Genomic DNA, 19,037 nt, shown 5'->3' with positions numbered 1-19,037 from the left:
ACCATCAGAAAATATCTTCAAAGCTATTACCGCAAAGAAAAAAGCAACACACTACTCCCGGGAGGGCTCGAAACTCCAACATTTCGGTTAACAGCCGATCGCGCTAGCCCATTGCGCCACGGAGACAGTCCTGCTCCACTCTCACCACAATTAGAACATATCTTCAAAGCTATGAGCCCAAAGAAAGAAAAGCGCCGCACAACCACCGGGTGGGCTCGAACCTCCAACCTTTCGGTTAACAGCCGATCGCGCTAGCCAATTGCGCCACGGAGACAATCGTGCTCCACTCTCACCACCATCAGAACATATCTTCAAAGCTATCAGCGCAATAAAAAAGGAACACAGCCCACCCCGGACGGCTGGAACCTCCAACTTTTCGGTTAACAGCCAATCGCGCTAGCCAATTGCACCACGGAGACAGTCCTGCTCCACTCTCACCACCATGAGAACATATCTTCAAAGCTATCAGCCCAAAGAAAAAAAAGCGCCGATCCACCACCGGGTGGGCTCGAACCTCCAACCTTTCGGTTCACAGCCGATCGCGCAAGCGAATTGCGCCACGGAGACAGTCCTGCTCCACTCTCACCACCATCAGAACATATCTTCAAAGCTATCAGCCCAAAGAAAAAAAAGCGCCACACCACCACCGGGTGGGCTCGAACCTCCGACGATTCGGTTAACAGCCGATTGCGCTAGCCAATTGCGCCACGGAGACAGTCCTGCTCCACTCTCACCACCATCAGAACATATCTTCAAAGCTATCAGCACAAAGAAAAAAAGCACCGCACCACCACCGGGTGGGCTCGAACCTCCAACTTTTCGGATAACAGCCGATCGCGCTAGCCCATTGCGCCACGGACACAGTCCGTCTCCACTCTCACCACCATCAGAACATATCTTCAAAGCTATCAGCCCAAAGAAAAAAAAGCGCTGCACCACCCCCGGGTGGGCTCGAACCTCTGACCTTTTGGTTAACAGCCGATCGCGCTAGCCAATTGCGCAACGGAGACAGTCCTGCTCCACTCTCACCACCATCACAACATATCTTCAAAGCTATCAGCCCAAAGAAAAAAAAGCACCGCACCACCACCGGGTGGGCTCGAACCTCCAACCTTTCGGTTGACAGCCAATCGCGCTAGCCAATTGCGCCACGGAGAGAGTCCTGCTCCACTCTCACCACCGTCAGAACATATCTTCAAAGCTATCAGCCCAAAGAAAAAAAAGCGCCACACCACCACCGGGTGGGCTCAAACCTCCAACCTTTCGGATAACAGCCGATCGCGCTAGCCAATTGCGCCACGAAGACAGTCCTGCTCCACTCTCACCACCATCAGAACATAACTTCAAAGCTATTACCGCAAAGAAAAAAGCAACACACTACTCCCGGGAGGGCTCGAAACTCCAACCTTTCGGTTAACAGCCGATCGCGCTAGCCCAATGCGCCACGGAGACAGTCCTGCTCCACTCTCACCACAATTAGAACATATCTTCAAAGCTATCAGCCCAAAGAAAAAAAAGCGCCGCACCACCACCGGGTGGGCTCGAACCTCCAACCTTTCGGTTAACAGCCGATCGCGCTAGCCAATTGCGCCACGGAGACAATTGTGCTCCATTCTCACCACCATCAGAAAATATCTTGAAAGCTATCAGCGCAATAAAAAAAGCAACACAGCCCACCCGGGACGGCTGGAACCTCCAACTTTTCGGTTAATAGCCGATCGCGCTAGCCAATTGCGCCACGGGGACAGTCCTGCTCCACTCTCACCACCGTGAGAACATTTCTTCAGAGCTAGACCAAAGAAAAAAAAGCGCCGCACCAACACCGGGTGGGCTCGAACCTCCAACCTTTCGGTTAACAGCCGATCGCGCTAGCCAATTGCGCCACAGAGACAGTCGTGCTCCACTCTCACCACCGTCAGACTATTTCTTCAGAGCTATCACCCCAAAGAAAAAAAAGCGCCGCACCACCACCGGGTGGGCTCAAACCTCCAACCTTTCGGATAACAGCCGATCGCGCTAGCCAATTGCGCCACGAAGTCAGTCCTGCTCCACTCTCACCACCAACAGAACATATCTTCAAAGCTATTAGCGCAAAGAAAAAAGCAACACACCACACCCGGGAGGGCTCGAAACTCCCTTTCGGTTAACAGCCAATCGCGCTAGCCCATTGCGCCACGGAGACAGTCTTGCTCCACTCTCACCACAATCAGAACATATCTTCAAAGCTAGCAGCGCAAAGAAAAAAAAGCGCCGCACCACCACTGGGTGGGCTCCAACCTCCAACCTTTCGGTCAACAACGAAATCGCGCTAGCCAATTGCGCCACGGAGATAGTCCTGCACCACTCTCACCACCATCAGAACATATCTTCAAAGCTATCAGCGCAAAGAAAAAAGCAACACACCACTCCCGGGAGGGCTCGAAACTCCAACCTTTCGGTTAACAGCCAATCGTGCTTGCCCATTGCGCCACGGAGACAGTCTTGCTCTACTCTCACCACCATCAAAGCATATCTTCAAAGCTATCAGCGCAAAGAAAAAAAAAGCGCCGCACCACCACCAGGTGGGCTCGAACCTCCAACGATTCCGTTAACAGCCGATTGCGCCAGCCAATTGCGCCACGGAGACAGTCCTGCTCCACTCTCACCACCATCAGAACATATCTTCAAAGCTATCAGCCCAAAGAAAAAAAGCACCGCACCACCACCGGGTGGGCTCGAACCTCCAACCTTTCGGTTAACAGCCAATCGCACTAGCCAATTGCGCCACAGAGACAGTCGCGCTCCACTCTCACCACCGTCAGACCATTTCTTCAGAGCTATCACCCCGAAGAAAAAAAAGCGCCGCACCAGCACCGGGTGGGCTCAAACCTCCAACCTTTCGGATAACAGCCGATCGCGCTAGCCAATTGCGCCACGAAGACAGTCCTGCTCCACTCTCACCACCATCAGAACATATCTTCAAAGCTATTACCGCAAAGAAAATAGCAACACACTACTCCCGGGACGGCTCGAAACTCCAACCTTTCGGTTAACAGCCGATCGCGCTAGCCCTTTGCGCCACGGAGACAGTCCTGCTCCACTCTCACCACCATCAGACCATTTCTTCAGAGCTGTCACCCCAAAGAAAAAAAAAGCGCCGCAGCACCACCGGGTGGGCTCAAACCTCCAACCTTTCGGATAACAGCCGATCGCTCTAGCCAATTGCGCCACGAAGACAGTCCTGCTCCACTCTCACCACCATCAGAACATGTCTTCAAAGCTATCAGCCCAAAGAAAAAAAGCACCGCACCACCACCGGGTGGGCTCGAACCTCCAACCTTTCGGTTAACAGCCAATCGCGCTAGCCAATTGCGCCACAGAGACAGTCGCGCTCCACTCTCACCACCGTCAGACCATTTCTTCAGAGCTATCACCCCGAAGAAAAAAAAGCGCCGCACCAGCACCGGGTGGGCTCAAACCTCCAACCTTTCGGATAACAGCCGATCGCGCTAGCCAATTGCGCCACGAAGACAGTCCTGCTCCACTCTCACCACCATCAGAAGATATCTTCAAAGCTATTACCGCAAAGAAAAAAGCAACACACTACTCCCGGGAGGGCTCGAAACTCCAACCTTTCGGTTAACAGCCGATCGCGCTAGCCCATTGTGCCACGGAGACAGTCCTGCTCCACTCTCACCACCATCAGACCATTTCTTCAGAGCTGTCACCCCAAAGAAAAAAAAAGCGCCGCACTACCACCGGGTGGGCTCAAACCTCCAACCTTTCAGATAACAGCCGATCGCGCTAGCCAATTGCGCCACGAAGACAGTCCTGCTCCACTCTCACCACCGTCAGAACATATCTTCAAAGCTATCAGCCCGAAGAAAAAAAAGCGCCACACCACCACCGGGTGGGCTCAAACCTCCAACCTTTCGGATAACAGCCGATCGCGCTAGCCAATTGCGCCACGAAGACAGTCCTGCTCCACTCTCACCACCATCAGAACATAACTTCAAAGCTATTACCGCAAAGAAAAAAGCAACACACTACTCCCGGGAGGGCTCGAAACTCCAACCTTTCGGTTAACAGCCGATCGCGCTAGCCCATTGCGCCACGGAGACAGTCCTGCTCCACTCTCACCACAATTAGAACATATCTTCAAAGCTATCAGCCCAAAGAAAAAAAAGCGCCGCACAACCACCGGGTGGGCTCGAACCTCCAACCTTTCGGTTAACAGCCGATCGCGCTAGCCAATTGCGCCACGGAGACAATTGTGCTCCATTCTCACCACCATCAGAAAATATCTTGAAAGCTATCAGCGCAATAAAAAAAGCAACACAGCCCACCCGGGACGGCTGGAACCTCCAACTTTTCGGTTAATAGCCGATCGCGCTAGCCAACTGCGCCACGGGGACAGTCCTGCTCCACTCTCACCACCGTGAGAACATTTCTTCAGAGCTAGACCAAAGAAAAAAAGCGCCGCACCAACACCGGGTGGGCTCGAACCTCCAACCTTTCGGTTAACAGCCGATCGCGCTAGCCAATTGCGCCACAGAGACAGTCGTGCTCCACTCTCACCACAATCAGAACATATCTTCAAAGCTAGCAGCGCAAAGAAAAAAAAGCGCCGCACCACCACTGGGTGGGCTCCAACCTCCAACCTTTCGGTCAACAACGAAATCGCGCTAGCCAATTGCGTCACGGAGATAGTCCTGCACCACTCTCACCACCATCAGAACATATCTTCAAAGCTATCAGCGCAAAGAAAAAAGCAACACACCACTCCCGGGAGGGCTCGAAACTCCAACCTTTCGGTCAACAGCCAATCGTGCTTGCCCATTGCGCCACGGAGACAGTCTTGCTCTACTCTCACCACCATCAAAGCATATCTTCAAAGCTATCAGCGCAAAGAAAAAAAAAGCGCCGCACCACCACCAGGTGGGCTCGAACCTCCAACGATTCCGTTAACAGCCGATTGCGCCAGCCAATTGCGTCACGGAGACAGTCCTGCTCTACTCTCACCACCATCAGAACATATCTTCAAAGCTATCAGCCCAAATAAAAAAAAAGCACCGCACCACCACCGGGTGGGCTCGAAACTACGACCTTTTGGTTAACAGCCGATCGCGCTAGCCAATTCCGCCACGAAGACAGTCCTGCTCCACTCTCACCACCATCAGAACATATCTTCAAAGCTATCAGCCCAAAGAAAAAAAAGCACCGCACCACCACCGGGTGGGCTCGAACCTCCAACCTTTCGGTTAACAGCCAATCGCGCTAGCCAATTGCGCCACAGAGACAGTCGCGCTCCACTCTCACCACCGTCAGACCATTTCTTCAGAGCTATCACCCCGAAGAAAAAAAAGCGCCGCACCAGCACCGGGTGGGCTCAAACCTCCAACCTTTCGGATAACAGCCGATCGCGCTAGCCAATTGCGCCACGAAGACAGTCCTGCTCCACTCTCACCACCATCAGAACATATCTTCAAAGCTATTACCGCAAAGAAAATAGCAACACACTACTCCCGGGACGGCTCGAAACTCCAACCTTTCGGTTAACAGCCGATCGCGCTAGCCCTTTGCGCCACGGAGACAGTCCTGCTCCACTCTCACCACCATCAGACCATTTCTTCAGAGCTGTCACCCCAAAGAAAAAAAAAGCGCCGCAGCACCACCGGGTGGGCTCAAACCTCCAACCTTTCGGATAACAGCCGATCGCGCTAGCCAATTGCGCCACGAAGACAGTCCTGCTCCACTCTCACCACCATCAGAACATGTCTTCAAAGCTATCAGCCCAAAGAAAAAAAGCACCGCACCACCACCGGGTGGGCTCGAACCTCCAACCTTTCGGTTAACAGCCAATCGCGCTAGCCAATTGCGCCACAGAGACAGTCGCGCTCCACTCTCACCACCGTCAGACCATTTCTTCAGAGCTATCACCCCGAAGAAAAAAAAGCGCCGCACCAGCACCGGGTGGGCTCAAACCTCCAACCTTTCGGATAACAGCCGATCGCGCTAGCCAATTGCGCCACGAAGACAGTCCTGCTCCACTCTCACCACCATCAGAAGATATCTTCAAAGCTATTACCGCAAAGAAAAAAGCAACACACTACTCCCGGGAGGGCTCGAAACTCCAACCTTTCGGTTAACAGCCGATCGCGCTAGCCCATTGTGCCACGGAGACAGTCCTGCTCCACTCTCACCACCATCAGACCATTTCTTCAGAGCTGTCACCCCAAAGAAAAAAAAAGCGCCGCACTACCACCGGGTGGGCTCAAACCTCCAACCTTTCAGATAACAGCCGATCGCGCTAGCCAATTGCGCCACGAAGACAGTCCTGCTCCACTCTCACCACCGTCAGAACATATCTTCAAAGCTATCAGCACAAAGAAAAAAAAGCGCCACACCACCACCGGGTGGGCTCAAACCTCCAACCTTTCGGATAACAGCCGATCGCGCTAGCCAATTGCGCCACGAAGACAGTCCTGCTCCACTCTCACCACCATCAGAACATAACTTCAAAGCTATTACCGCAAAGAAAAAAGCAACACACTACTCCCGGGAGGGCTCGAAACTCCAACCTTTCGGTTAACAGCCGATCGCGCTAGCCCATTGCGCCACGGAGACAGTCCTGCTCCACTCTCACCACAATTAGAACATATCTTCAAAGCTATCAGCCCAAAGAAAAAAAAGCGCCGCACAACCACCGGGTGGGCTCGAACCTCCAACCTTTCGGTTAACAGCCGATCGCGCTAGCCAATTGCGCCACGGAGACAATTGTGCTCCATTCTCACCACCATCAGAAAATATCTTGAAAGCTATCAGCGCAATAAAAAAAGCAACACAGCCCACCCGGGACGGCTGGAACCTCCAACTTTTCGGTTAATAGCCGATCGCGCTAGCCAACTGCGCCACGGGGACAGTCCTGCTCCACTCTCACCACCGTGAGAACATTTCTTCAGAGCTAGACCAAAGAAAAAAAAGCGCCGCACCAACACCGGGTGGGCTCGAACCTCCAACCTTTCGGTTAACAGCCGATCGCGCTAGCCAATTGCGCCACAGAGACAGTCGTGCTCCACTCTCACCACAATCAGAACATATCTTCAAAGCTAGCAGCGCAAAGAAAAAAAAGCGCCGCACCACCACTGGGTGGGCTCCAACCTCCAACCTTTCGGTCAACAACGAAATCGCGCTAGCCAATTGCGTCACGGAGATAGTCCTGCACCACTCTCACCACCATCAGAACATATCTTCAAAGCTATCAGCGCAAAGAAAAAAGCAACACACCACTCCCGGGAGGGCTCGAAACTCCAACCTTTCGGTCAACAGCCAATCGTGCTTGCCCATTGCGCCACGGAGACAGTCTTGCTCTACTCTCACCACCATCAAAGCATATCTTCAAAGCTATCAGCGCAAAGAAAAAAAAAGCGCCGCACCACCACCAGGTGGGCTCGAACCTCCAACGATTCCGTTAACAGCCGATTGCGCCAGCCAATTGCGTCACGGAGACAGTCCTGCTCTACTCTCACCACCATCAGAACATATCTTCAAAGCTATCAGCCCAAATAAAAAAAAAGCACCGCACCACCACCGGGTGGGCTCGAAACTACGACCTTTTGGTTAACAGCCGATCGCGCTAGCCAATTCCGCCACGAAGACAGTCCTGCTCCACTCTCACCACCATCAGAACATATCTTCAAAGCTATCAGCCCAAAGAAAAAAAAGCACCGCACCACCACCGGGTGGGCTCGAACCTCCAACCTTTCGGTTAACAGCCAATCGCGCTAGCCAATTGCGCCACAGAGACAGTCGCGCTCCACTCTCACCACCGTCAGACCATTTCTTCAGAGCTATCACCCCGAAGAAAAAAAAGCGCCGCACCAGCACCGGGTGGGCTCAAACCTCCAACCTTTCGGATAACAGCCGATCGCGCTAGCCAATTGCGCCACGAAGACAGTCCTGCTCCACTCTCACCACCATCAGAACATATCTTCAAAGCTATTACCGCAAAGAAAAAAGCAACACACTACTCCCGGGAGGGCTCGAAACTCCAACCTTTCGGTTAACAGCCGATCGCGCTAGCCCATTGCGCCACGGAGACAGTCCTGCTCCACTCTCACCACCATCAGACCATTTCTTCAGAGCTGTCACCCCAAAGAAAAAAAAAGCGCCGCACCACCACCGGGTGGGCTCAAACCTCCAACCTTTCGGATAACAGCCGATCGCGCTAGCCAATTGCGCCACGAAGACAGTCCTGCTCCACTCTCACCACCATCAGAACATATCTTCAAAGCTATCAGCCCAAAGAAAAAAAAGCACCGCACCACCACCGGGTGGGCTCGAACCTCCAACCTTTCGGTTAACAGCCAATCGCGCTAGCCAATTGCGCCACAGAGACAGTCGCGATCCACTCTCACCACCGTCAGACCATTTCTTCAGAGCTATCACCCCGAAGAAAAAAAAGCGCCGCACCAGCACCGGGTGGGCTCAAACCTCCAACCTTTCGGATAACAGCCGATCGCGCTAGCCAATTGCGCCACGAAGACAGTCCTGCTCCACTCTCACCACCATCAGAACATATCTTCAAAGCTATTACCGCAAAGAAAAAAGCAACACACTACTCCCGGGAGGGCTCGAAACTCCAACCTTTCGGTTAACAGCCGATCGCGCTAGCCCATTGCGCCACGGAGACAGTCCTGCTCCACACTCACCACAATTAGAACATATCTTCAAAGCTATCAGCCCAAAGAAAAAAAGCGCCGCACCACCACCGGGTGGGCTCGAACCTCCAACCTTTCGGTTAACAGCCGATCGCGCTAGCCAATTGCGCCACGGAGACAATCGTGCTCCACTCTCACCACCATCAGAAAATATCTTCAAAGCTATCAGCGCAATTAAAAAGCAACACAGCCCACCCGGGATGGCTGGAACCTCCAAATTTTCGATTAATAGCCGATCGCGCTAGCCAATTGCGCCACGGGGACAGTCCTGCTCCACTCTCACCACCGTCAGAACATTTCTTCAGAGCTAGACCAAAGAAAAAAAAGCGCCGCACCAACACCGGGTGGGCTCGAACCTCCAACCTTTCGGTTAACAACGAAATCGCGCTAGCCAATTGCGCCACGGAGATAGTCCTGCACCACTGTCACCACCATCAGAACATATCTTCAAAGCTATCAGCGCAAAGAAAAAAGCGCCGATCCACCACCGGGTGGGCTCGAACCTCCAACCTTTCGGTTCACAGCCGATCGCGCAAGCCAATTGCGCCACGGAGACAGTCCAGCTCCACTCTCACCGCCATCAGAACATATCTTCAAAGCTATCAGCCCAAAGAAGAAAAAGCGCCGCACCACCACCGGGTGGGCTCGAACCTCCAACTTTTCGGTTAACAGCCGATCGCGCTAGCCCATTGCGCCACGGACACAGTCCTGCTCCACTCTCACCACCATCAGATCATATCTTCAAAGCTATCAGCCCAAAGAAAAAAAAGCGCCGCACCACCCCCGGGTGGGCTCGAACCTCCGACCTTTTGGTTAACAGCCGATCGCGCTAGCCAATTGCGCAACGGAGACAGTCCTGCTCCACTCTCACCACCATCACAACATATCTTCAAAGCTATCAGCCCAAAGAAAAAAAAGCACCGCACCACCACCGGGTGGGCTCGAACCTCCAACCTTTCGGTTGACAGCCAATCGCGCTAGCCAATTGCGCCACGGAGAGAGTCCTGCTCCACTCTCACCACCGTCAGAACATATCTTCAAAGCTATCAGCCCAAAGAAAAAAAAGCGCCACACCACCACCGGGTGGGCTCAAACCTCCAACCTTTCGGATAACAGCCGATCGTGCTAGCCAATTGCGCCACGAAGACAGTCCTGCTCCACTCTCACCACCATCAGAACATATCTTCAAAGCTATTACCGCAAAGAAAAAAGCAACACACTACTCCCGGGAGGGCTCGAAACTCCAACCTTTCGGTTAACAGCCGATCGCGCTAGCCCATTGCGCCACGGAGACAGTCCAGCTCCACTCTCACCACAATTAGAACATATCTTCAAAGCTATCAGCCCAAAGAAAAAAAAAGCGCCGCACCACCACCGGGTGGGCTCGAACCTCCAACCTTTCGGTTAACAGCCGATCGCGCTAGCCAATTGCGCCACGGAGACAATCGTGCTCCACTCTCACCACCATCAGAAAATATCTTCAAAGCTATTACCGCAAAGAAAAAAGCAACACACTACTCCCGGGAGGGCTCGAAACTCCAACATTTCGGTTAACAGCCGATCGCGCTAGCCCATTGCGCCACGGAGACAGTCCTGCTCCACTCTCACCACAATTAGAACATATCTTCAAAGCTATGAGCCCAAAGAAAGAAAAGCGCCGCACAACCACCGGGTGGGCTCGAACCTCCAACCTTTCGGTTAACAGCCGATCGCGCTAGCCAATTGCGCCACGGAGACAATCGTGCTCCACTCTCACCACCATCAGAACATATCTTCAAAGCTATCAGCGCAATTAAAAAGGAACACAGCCCACCCCGGACGGCTGGAACCTCCAACTTTTCGGTTAACAGCCAATCGCGCTAGCCAATTGCGCCACGGAGACAGTCCTGTTCCACTCTCACCACCATGAGAACATATCTTCAAAGCTATCAGCCCAAAGAAAAAAAGCGCCGATCCACCACCGGGTGGGCTCGAACCTCCAACCTTTCGGTTCACAGCCGATCGCGCAAGCGAATTGCGCCACGGAGACAGTCCTGCTCCACTCTCACCACCATCAGAACATATCTTCAAAGCTATAAGCCCAAAGAAAAAAAAGCGCCACACCACCACCGGGTGGGCTCGAACCTCCGACGATTCGGTTAACAGCCGATTGCGCTAGCCAATTGCGCCACGGAGACAGTCCTGCTCCACTCTCACCACCATCAGAACATATCTTCAAAGCTATCAGCACAAAGAAAAAAAGCACCGCACCACCACCGGGTGGGCTCGAACCTCCAACCTTTCGGTTAACAGCCAATCGCGCTAGCCAATTGCGCCACGGAGAGAGTCCTGCTCCACTCTCACCACCGTCAGAACATACCTTCAAAGCTATCAGCCCAAAGAAGAAAAAGCGCCGCACCACCACCGGGTGGGCTCGAACCTCCAACTTTTCGGTTAACAGCCGATCGCGCTAGCCCATTGCGCCACGGACACAGTCCGTCTCCACTCTCACCACCATCAGAACATATCTTCAAAGCTATCAGCCCAAAGAAAAAAAAGAGCCGCACCACCCCCGGGTGGGCTCGAACCTCCGACCTTTTGGTTAACAGCCGATCGCGCTAGCCAATTGCGCAACGGAGACAGTCCTGCTCCACTCTCACCACCATCACAACATATCTTCAAAGCTATCAGCCCAAAGAAAAAAAAGCACCGCACCACCACCGGGTGGGCTCGAACCTCCAACCTTTCGGTTGACAGCCAATCGCGCTAGCCAATTGCGCCACGGAGAGAGTCCTGCTCCACTCTCACCACCGTCAGAACATATCTTCAAAGCTATCAGCCCAAAGAAAAAAAAGCGCCACACCACCACCGGGTGGGCTCAAACCTCCAACCTTTCGGATAACAGCCGATCGCGCTAGCCAATTGCGCCACGAAGACAGTCCTGCTCCACTCTCACCACCATCAGAACATAACTTCAAAGCTATTACCGCAAAGAAAAAAGCAACACACTACTCCCGGGAGGGCTCGAAACTCCAACCTTTCGGTTAACAGCCGATCGCGCTAGCCCATTGCGCCACGGAGACAGTCCTGCTCCACTCTCACCACAATTAGAACATATCTTCAAAGCTATCAGCCCAAAGAAAAAAAAGCGCCGCACCACCACCGGGTGGGCTCGAACCTCCAACCTTTCGGTTAACAGCCGATCGCGCTAGCCAATTGCGCCACGGAGACAATTGTGCTCCGTTCTCACCACCATCAGAAAATATCTTGAAAGCTATCAGCGCAATAAAAAAAGCAACACAGCCCACCCGGGATGGCTGGAACCTCCAACTTTTCGGTTAATAGCCGATCGCGCTAGCCAATTGCGCCACGGGGACAGTCCTGCTCTACTCTCACCACCGTGAGAACATTTCTTCAGAGCTAGACCAAAGAAAAAAAAGCGCCGCACCAACACCGGGTGGGCTCGAACCTCCAACCTTTCGGTTAACAGCTGATCGCGCTAGCCAATTGCGCCACAGAGACAGTCGTGCTCCACTCTCACCACCGTCAGACTATTTCTTCAGAGCTATCACCCCAAAGAAAAAAAAAGCGCCGCACCACCACCGGGTGGGCTCAAACCTCCAACCTTTCGGATAACAGCCGATCGCGCTAGCCAATTGCGCCACGAAGTCAGTCCTGCTCCACTCTCACCACCAACAGAACATATCTTCAAAGCTATTAGCGCAAAGAAAAAAGCAACACACCACACTCGGGAGGGCTCGAAACTCCCTTTCGGTTAACAGCCAATCGCGCTAGCCCATTGCGCCACGGAGACAGTCTTGCTCCACTCTCACCACAATCAGAACATATCTTCAAAGCTAGCAGCGCAAAGAAAAAAAAGCGCCGCACCACCACTGGGTGGGCTCCAACCTCCAACCTTTCGGTCAACAACGAAATCGCGCTAGCCAATTGCGCCACGGAGATAGTCCTGCACCACTCTCACCACCATCAGAACATATCTTCAAAGCTATCAGCGCAAAGAAAAAAGCAACACACCACTCCCGGGAGGGCTCGAAACTCCAACCTTTCGGTTAACAGCCAATCGTGCTTGCCCATTGCGCCACGGAGACAGTCTTGCTCTACTCTCACCACCATCAAAGCATATCTTCAAAGCTATCAGCGCAAAGAAAAAAAAAGCGCCGCACCACCACCAGGTGGGCTCGAACCTCCAACGATTCCGTTAACAGCCGATTGCGCCAGCCAATTGCGCCACGGAGACAGTCCTGCTCCACTCTCACCACCATCAGAACATATCTTCAAAGCTATCAGCCCAAAGAAAAAAAGCACCGCACCACCACCGGGTGGGCTCGAACCTCCAACCTTTCGGTTAACAGCCAATCGCGCTAGCCAATTGCGCCACAGAGACAGTCGCGCTCCACTCTCACCACCGTCAGACCATTTCTTCAGAGCTATCACCCCGAAGAAATAAAAGCGCCGCACCAGCACCGGGTGGGCTCAAACCTCCAACCTTTCGGATAACAGCCGATCGCGCTAGCCAATTGCGCCACGAAGACAGTCCTGCTCCACTCTCACCACCATCAGAACATATCTTCAAAGCTATTACCGCAAAGAAAAAAGCAACACACTACTCCCGGGAGGGCTCGAAACTCCAACCTTTCGGTAAACAGCCGATCGCGCTAGCCCTTTGCGCCATGGAGACAGTCCTGCTCCACTCTCACCACCATCAGACCATTTCTTCAGAGCTGTCACCCCAAAGAAAAAAAAAGCGCCGCACCACCACCGGGTGGGCTCAAACCTCCAACCTTTCGGATAACAGCCGATCGCGCTAGCCAATTGCGCCACGAAGACAGTCCTGCTCCACTCTCACCACCATCAGAACATATCTTCAAAGCTATCAGCCCAAAGAAAAAAAGCACCGCACCACCACCGGGTGGGCTCGAACCTCCAACCTTTCGGTTAACAGCCAATCGCGCTAGCCAATTGCGCCACAGAGACAGTCGCGCTCCACTCTCACCACCGTCAGACCATTTCTTCAGAGCTATCACCCAGAAGAAAAAAAAGCGCCGCACCAGCACCGGGTGGGTTCAAACCTCCAACCTTTCGGATAACAGCCGATCGCGCTAGCCAATTGCGCCACGAAGACAGTCCTGCTCCACTCTCACCACCATCAGAACATATCTTCAAAGCTATTACCGCAAAGAAAAAAGCAACACACTACTCCCGGGAGGGCTCGAAACTCCAACCTTTCGGTTAACAGCCGATCGCGCTAGCCCATTGTGCCACGGAGACAGTCCTGCTCCACTCTCACCACCATCAGACCATTTCTTCAGAGCTGTCACCCCAAAGAAAAAAAAAGCGCCGCACCACCACCGGGTGGGCTCAAACCTCCAACCTTTCGGATAACAGCCGATCGCGCTAGCCAATTGCGCCACGAAGACAGTCCTGCTCCACTCTCAACACCGTCAGAACATATCTTAAAAGCTATCAGCCCAAAGAAAAAAAAGCGCCACACCACCACCGGGTGGGCTCAAACCTCCAACCTTTCGGATAACAGCCGATCGCGCTAGCCAATTGCGCCACGAAGACAGTCCTGCTCCACTCTCACCACCATCAGAACATAACTTCAAAGCTATTACCGCAAAGAAAAAAGCAACGCACTACTCCCGGGAGGGCTCGAAACTCCAACCTTTCGGTTAACAGCCGATCGCGCTAGCCCATTGCGCCACGGAGACAGTCCTGCTCCACTCTCACCACAATTAGAACATATCTTCAAAGCTATCAGCCCAAAGAAAAAAAAGCGCCGCACAACCACCGGGTGGGCTCGAACCTCCAACCTTTCGGTTAACAGCCGATCGCGCTAGCCAATTGCGCCACGGAGACAATTGTGCTCCATTCTCACCACCATCAGAAAATATCTTGAAAGCTATCAGCGCAATAAAAAAAAGCAACACAGCCCACCCGGGACGGCTGGAACCTCCAACTTTTCGGTTAATAGCCGATCGCGCTAGCCAACTGCGCCACGGGGACAGTCCTGCTCCACTCTCACCACCGTGAGAACATTTCTTCAGAGCTAGACCAAAGAAAAAAAAGCGCCGCACCAACACCGGGTGGGCTCGAACCTCCAACCTTTCGGTTAACAGCCGATCGCGCTAGCCAATTGCGCCACAGAGACAGTCGTGCTCCACTCTCACCAAAATCAGAACATATCTTCAAAGCTAGCAGCGCAAAGAAAAAAAAGCGCCGCACCACCACTGGGTGGGCTCCAACCTCCAACCTTTCGGTCAACAACGAAATCGCGCTAGCCAATTGCGCCACGGAGATAGTCCTGCACCACTCTCACCACCATCAGAACATATCTTCAAAGCTATCAGCGCAAAGAAAAAAGCAACACACCACTCCCGGGAGGGCTCGAAACTCCAACCTTTCGGTTAACAGCCAATCGTGCTTGCCCATTGCGCCACGGAGACAGTCTTGCTCTACTCTCACCACCATCAAAGCATATCTTCAAAGCTATCAGCGCAAAGAAAAAAAAAGCGCCGCACCACCACCAGGTGGGCTCGAACCTCCAACGATTCCGTTAACAGCCGATTGCGCCAGCCAATTTCGCCACGGAGACAGTCCTGCTCCACTCTCACCACCATCAGAACATATCTTCAAAGCTATCAGCCCAAATAAAAAAAAAGCACCGCACCACCACCGGGTGGGCTCGAAACTCCGACCTTTTGGTTAACAGCCGATCGCGCTAGCCAATTGCGCCACGAAGACAGTCCTGCTCCACTCTCACACCATCAGAACATATCTTCAAAGCTATCAGCCCAAAGAAAAAAAAGCACCGCACCACCACCGGGTGGGCTCGAACCTCCAACCTTTCGGTTAACAGCCAATCGCGCTAGCCAATTGCGCCACAGAGACAGTCGCGCTCCACTCTCACCACCGTCAGACCATTTCTTCAGAGCTATCACCCCGAAGAAAAAAAAGCGCCGCACCAGCACCGGGTGGGCTCAAACCTCCAACCTTTCGGATAACAGCCGATCGCGCTAGCCAATTGCGCCACGAAGACAGTCCTGCTCCACTCTCACCACCATCAGAACATATCTTCAAAGCTATTACCGCAAAGAAAAAAGCAACACACTACTCCCGGGAGGGCTCGAAACTCCAACCTTTCGGTTAACAGCCGATCGCGCTAGCCCATTGCGCCACGGAGACAGTCCTGCTCCACTCTCACCACCATCAGACCATTTCTTCAGAGCTGTCACCCCAAAGAAAAAAAAAGCACCGCACCACCACCGGGTGGGCTCAAACCTCCAACCTTTCGGATAACAGCCGATCGCGCTAGCCAATTGCGCCACGAAGACAGTCCTGCTCCACTCTCACCACCATCAGAACATATCTTCAAAGCTATCAGCCCAAAGAAAAAAAAGCACCGCACCACCACCGGGTGGGCTCGAACCTCCAACCTTTCGGTTAACAGCCAATCGCGCTAGCCAATTGCGCCACAGAGACAGTCGCGATCCACTCTCACCACCGTCAGACCATTTCTTCAGAGCTATCACCCCGAAGAAAAAAAAGCGCCGCACCAGCACCGGGTGGGCTCAAACCTCCAACCTTTCGGATAACAGCCGATCGCGCTAGCCAATTGCGCCACGAAGACAGTCCTGATCCACTCTCACCACCATCAGAACATATCTTCAAAGCTATTACCGCAAAGAAAAAAGCAACACACTACTCCCGGGAGGGCTCGAAACTCCAACCTTTCGGTTAACAGCCGATCGCGCTAGCCCATTGCGCCACGGAGACAGTCCTGCTCCACTCTCACCACCATCAGACCATTTCTTCAGAGCTGTCACCCCAAAGAAAAAAAAAGCGCCGCACCACCACCGGGTGGGCTCAAACCTCCAACCTTTCGGATAACAGCCGATCGCGCTAGCCAATTGCGCCACGAAGACAGTCCTGCTCCACTCTCACCACCATCAGAACATATCTTCAAAGCTATCAGCCCAAAGAAAAAAAAGCACCGCACCACCACCGGGTGGGCTCGAACCTCCAACCTTTCGGTTAACAGCCAATCGCGCTAGCCAATTGCGCCACAGAGACAGTCGCGATCCACTCTCACCACCGTCAGACCATTTCTTCAGAGCTATCACCCCGAAGAAAAAAAAGCGCCGCACCAGCACCGGGTGGGCTCAAACCTCCAACCTTTCGGATAACAGCCGATCGCGCTAGCCAATTGCGCCACGAAGACAGTCCTGCTCCACTCTCACCACCATCAGAACATATCTTCAAAGCTATTACCGCAAAGAAAAAAGCAACACACTACTCCCGGGAGGGCTCGAAACTCCAACCTTTCGGTTAACAGCCGATCGCGCTAGCCCATTGCGCCACGGAGACAGTCCTGCTCCTCTCTCACCACCATCAGACCATTTCTTCAGAGCTGTCACCCCAAAGAAAAAAAAAGCGCCGCACCACCACCGGGTGGGCTCAAATTTCCAACCTTTCGGATAACAGCCGATCGCGCTAGCCAATTGCGCCACGAAGACAGTCCTGCTCCACGCTCGCCCCCATCAGAACATATCTTCAAAGCAATTACCGCAAAGAAAAAAGCAACACACTACTCCCGCGAGGGCTCAAACCTCCAACCTTTCGGATAACAGCCGATCGCGCTAGCCAATTGCGCCACGAAGACAGTCCTGCTCCACTCTCACCACCATCAGAACATATCTTCAAAGCTATTACCGCAAAGAAAAAAGCAACACACTACTCCCGGGAGGGCTCGAAACTCCAACCTTTCGGTTAACAGCCGATCGCGCTAGCCCATTGCGCCACGGAGACAGTCCTGCTCCTCTCTCACCACCATCAGACCATTTCTTCAGAGCTGTCACCCCAAAGAAAAAAAAAGCGCCGCACCACCACCGGGTGGGCTCAAATTTCCAACCTTTCGGATAACAGCCGATCGCGCTAGCCAATTGCGCCACGAAGACAGTCCTGCTCCACGCTCGCCACCATCAGAACATATCTTCAAAGCAATTACCGCAAAGAAAAAAGCAACACACTACTCCCGCGAGGGCTCGAAACTCCAACCTTTCGGTTAACAGCCGATCGCGCTAGCCCATTGCGCCACGGAGACAGTCTTGCTCCACTCTCACCGCCATCAGAACACATCTTCAAAGCTATCAGCGCAAAGAAACAAAAGCGCCGCACCACCACCTGGTGGGCTCAAACCTCCAACCTTTTGGTTAAAACCGAAATCGCGCTAGCGAATTGCACCACGGAGATAGTCCTACTCCACTCTCACCACCATCAGAACATATCTTCAAAGCTATCAGCGCAAAGAAAAAAGCGACACACCACTCCCGGGAGGGCTCGAAACTCCAACCTTTCGGTTAACAGCCGATCGCGCTAGCCCATTGCGCCACGGAGACAGTCTTGCTCTACTCTCACCACCATCAGAACATATCTTCAAAGCTATCAGCGCGAAGAAAAAAAGCGCCGCACCACCACCGGGTGGGCTGAGCCCTCAACCTTTCGGGTAACAGCCGATCGCGCAAGCCAATTGCGCCACGGAGACAGTCCAGCTCCACTCTCACCACCATCAGAACATATCTTCAAAGCTATCAGCCCAAAGAAAAAAAAGCACCACACCACCACCAGGTGGGCTCAAACCTCTGACTTTTCGGTTAACAGCCGATCGCGCTAGCCAATTGCGCCACGGAGACAGTCCTGCTCCACTCTCACCACCATGAGAACATATCTTCAAAGCTATCAGCACAAAGAAAAAAAAGCGCCGCACCACCACCGGGTGGGCTCGAACCTCCAACCTTTCAGTTAACAGCCGATCGCGCTAGCCAATTGCGTCACGAAGACAGTCCTGCTCCACTCTCACCACCATCAGAACATATCTTCGAAGCTAATACCGCAAAGAAAAAAGCAACACACTACTCCCGGGAGGGCTCGAAACTCCAACCTTTCGGTTAACAGCCGATCGCGCTAGCCCATTGCGCCACGGAGACAGTCCTGCTCCACTCTCACCACAATTAGAACATATCTTCAAAGCTATCAGCCCAAAGAAAAAAAAGCGCCGCACCACCACCGGGTGTTATTTGCAGCTTAAGGCGCGAAAACGACACGGACGAAGAGAGACAGTACACACACACGGAGCGCCACTTCCAACAAAGATTTATTTCGAAAGAGCACAGAACATATATAGACACCGCGCGCGCCGTCACCGTAGCCTTAATGCGCAGCCGCATTTAAGTAGCGTAACTCCTTTGGCGATAAAGAAATGGAGGCTACGCTGACACACAGATCACCTAATTCGATTATTCTCTTGGCCTCAATGATTAGTCTTACTGATTTATCAGG

This window comes from Rhipicephalus microplus, chromosome 2 (assembly GCF_043290135.1).
Source record: "Rhipicephalus microplus isolate Deutch F79 chromosome 2, USDA_Rmic, whole genome shotgun sequence".
Lineage (NCBI taxonomy): Eukaryota > Metazoa > Arthropoda > Arachnida > Ixodida > Ixodidae > Rhipicephalus > Rhipicephalus microplus.
Note: the sequence above shows the minus strand (reverse complement) of the source record.